Source organism: Perca flavescens, chromosome 1 (genome assembly GCF_004354835.1).
Source record: "Perca flavescens isolate YP-PL-M2 chromosome 1, PFLA_1.0, whole genome shotgun sequence".
NCBI lineage: Eukaryota > Metazoa > Chordata > Actinopteri > Perciformes > Percidae > Perca > Perca flavescens.
In genome coordinates, this window is record NC_041331.1 from 22,444,566 (window position 1) to 22,447,594 (window position 3,029).

Below are 3,029 nucleotides of genomic sequence, written 5' to 3' on the forward strand. Positions count from 1 at the left end.
TCAATGCTTGCCAAAACGATATATATAGCTGTTCTATTTACTGCCACACAGTGGCCGTTTTAAACATGTGACTGTAACACATGACCGCGGTGGCTGTTTTAATCCTGTGACCGTTAGTTAACATTGTGAAACGGAACTAGTTAGGTTTAGGCAACAAACATACTTAGTAAGGGTTATAAAATCATCAGGAATTGGCTTAAAACAAGTCATGTGAAACTACTAAAATGAGGAGGTAACTACCTCATGTACGTCACTTGACAGGTCCATCAAAATCGGTTAATTTCAAAAAGTGACAGTTGATTTCTGGTTTTACATGGCACATTAATCCTGGTCTGTGTTTGTTTGGGACTCTCATACTTTGTCACCTCACTTCCTCGTTTGCATCAGTGATAATTACTACGGCCATGAGCGGTCGCCGTCTAACAGCAAACGTAAATATGGGTCGTTATGAGCTGCTTGCAACAATCTCTGTCCCTCTCCTCCTGAGAGTCCTCCTCACTGTGCATGCCACTTCCGCCGACAACACCACCACTATTATCAGCCACAGGAGCTGATGAAGGTCCTGCTACTGCCTCTGTGTCTGTCAATTTGACACATCTGGCAGCTTCTGCCTGAAGGGCCTGTTTCATTTTCTCACGCAGCTTCTCTGCACCTCCTTTGCGTTTCTTCTCCATGATCTCTATCACTATTCTAGCCTGGCAGATGCACACTGAAACTGCATGCAGGCAGAAATCCCAAAGAGGGTGCTGTTTAAAGATATGATTGGGCCAGTCCAGTGTCAATTAAGAAAACAACCAATGGGCTGCTGAGCTACGTATTTCATGGGCCGTGTGTGTCTATGTGATATTTTTGACTAGAGTGTTTTAGGCCAGCCAGCCCAGTGTCAATTGAAAAAACAATGGGCCACTGATCTAGGCCTACCACTTTTATGGGCCAGTTAATGGGCCAGACAAAAATATTTTTTTAAATTTAAGTAGTGGCCAGTCCGCCATTGTCATCAACCCTCCTTATCTATGAAATAATCTCTATATGAGTGGATGAATACACTCTTAAAACTTCATATAACACTACAGTTAGTCTATTTCCTGAAATGTCCTTCACATGATACATTTGCTGTTGTTCCTCAGACTCTCACAAAAGGCTGTAAGGGTGTATCCTATATTTCCATGGCCTCTCTACCCATTATAATTTAACATGCGATGGAGTCTTATCACCAAAGACTCTAACATGTCAACCTATCATGCACCATGTTCACAGCAGTAAACTTATTTCACTCTTAAATGAAGTCTCTCCTGATTGAAATGCCATTGTTCATTGTGGGAATAATTAGTCTGATAAACCATAGAAGAACATATACCCAAAGATATATTACTCTATGGCAGCAAGTGGTTGAGGCTTATATCTCAGTATTCAATAGTTTGAGTCAAGGAGCTAATGCTGTCTCATAAAAATGTTTTATCTTCACCTTCTATGATGTTAAAGAGAAAGCAATCATTTGATAGAAGCAAGGTCACGACCCCCCCCCCCCATATCTAAGGGTTGTCCCCCCCTAGAAATATCATTAAAACAATGCTGAGTATTGTAAATAACATAATGATGTACACTTAAATATCTGTGTAAGCAGTAAAACAATACAAACCCCAAAAAGTGCTTTTTAAGTTTAGAAACATTTTGAGTCCCCCCTCCCTTGGCTCAGAGTGGTTTGGTCCACTGCATGCTTTAGGATCTGCACTACATTCACGGTGACAGTCACATCGGTAGTGACAGGAATGTAGTAAGTAGACGGTTCAAAGCTGTCTTATTCACATTAAACATCAGATTAAGTTTTTCTTTTCTCATATAGAAATGATGCTGAGTAATTAATGAATTAGTCATGACAAAAAAGTTCGCTATGTTAGTGTAATATAGTGTAAAGTTACCTAGTTTGTTGGATAGAAATGTACCCACTACAACTAACGTTACCACGGCGATAAGCCTATGTGTGTGAACTTATATTAGGGTTAATTTTGGAGATCTACAGTTTTTTTTTGCTCAATATGAAATTAAGTGGCTGATCAGTTAAGTATATATCCTCTGTCCCAGACATAACCTAATATTTATGTGGAGGACGCAAGATCATTTTAGAATTATATGACCGCGTGGTGAATCTATGAACCTAACTCATATTCACACATCTGACGTTAGCTTAAGATTTGTGCTGTTGTTGTCTAGATAAAATGACAGAGAAAAGAATAACAGACATAAGATCCTTTTTCAGTAGCCTACACCAAAACGCTGAGTAAGTACAATAAGTCCTCATATCAAGACAATTTGGTAACATCTTTATAAGAATGGGTGCTTATGGAAATACTAACGTCACTATGTCACAGGCAAAGGAGACAGAAAGAACTGAGGAACAGGGAGACCAGGCACAGTCAGGTGGAGAGTCTCAGGTAAGTGTGTTGAGCTTAGTTCATATTTTTGGAGGTGTGTGGCTGTCAGGGTTAGCAGATGAGCTTTACCAGTGGCTCACTAATTTACATTATGATCAGCTAATTTAACAAGTGTACAAAAGTATTGTATTTCTTTTATAAGGGGACACTTTTTCAAAATAAGTCATTATGTTTTAAGGTATTTTTGTGGCTTTATTATAAACAACTTAAAAATAAATACATGATTTTAAAGAAGAATATTTCGGTCAATTTAGTCAGCTTTTTTATTGAATCACGAGAAACACTGAAAAGAAGTTTAATGGTACAGTCTCCATGCTACATTAATGATAGTATTAAGGCTTTCCTCTGTGTTCGCATGTCTTCTACGAGTATAATTGTGGCTGTATTATTTGTGTCCCCTTCAAAAATTGCTCTTCAGAAATTTTATGTTTATTGTCCCCCCCTACTGTTAGATCAGATTTACGCCCTTGGATAGAAGGCACTGCAGCACTACATTCTTTAGATTTATGTTTTTTGTGTGCTCGACCTTTGTTGTTGATCACTAATTAACAAAAAAAAATATTCAAGTGTGTGATAGGTTTGGTATGTTTTAGCATG

The 3,029-nt window shown here is 38.4% G+C and overlaps 1 long non-coding RNA gene across 1 annotated transcript; it reads left to right on the top strand.

Moving 5' to 3' along the window:
* The first annotated feature begins 1,700 nt into the window (after nucleotides 1-1,700).
* Nucleotides 1,701-2,410, top strand: LOC114559714 (uncharacterized). The gene is made up of 3 exons (XR_003693137.1): nucleotides 1,701-1,774; nucleotides 2,212-2,278; nucleotides 2,370-2,410. It is a non-coding gene; the product is annotated as an uncharacterized LOC114559714 (long non-coding RNA).
* Nucleotides 2,411-3,029: the final 619 nt, after the last annotated feature.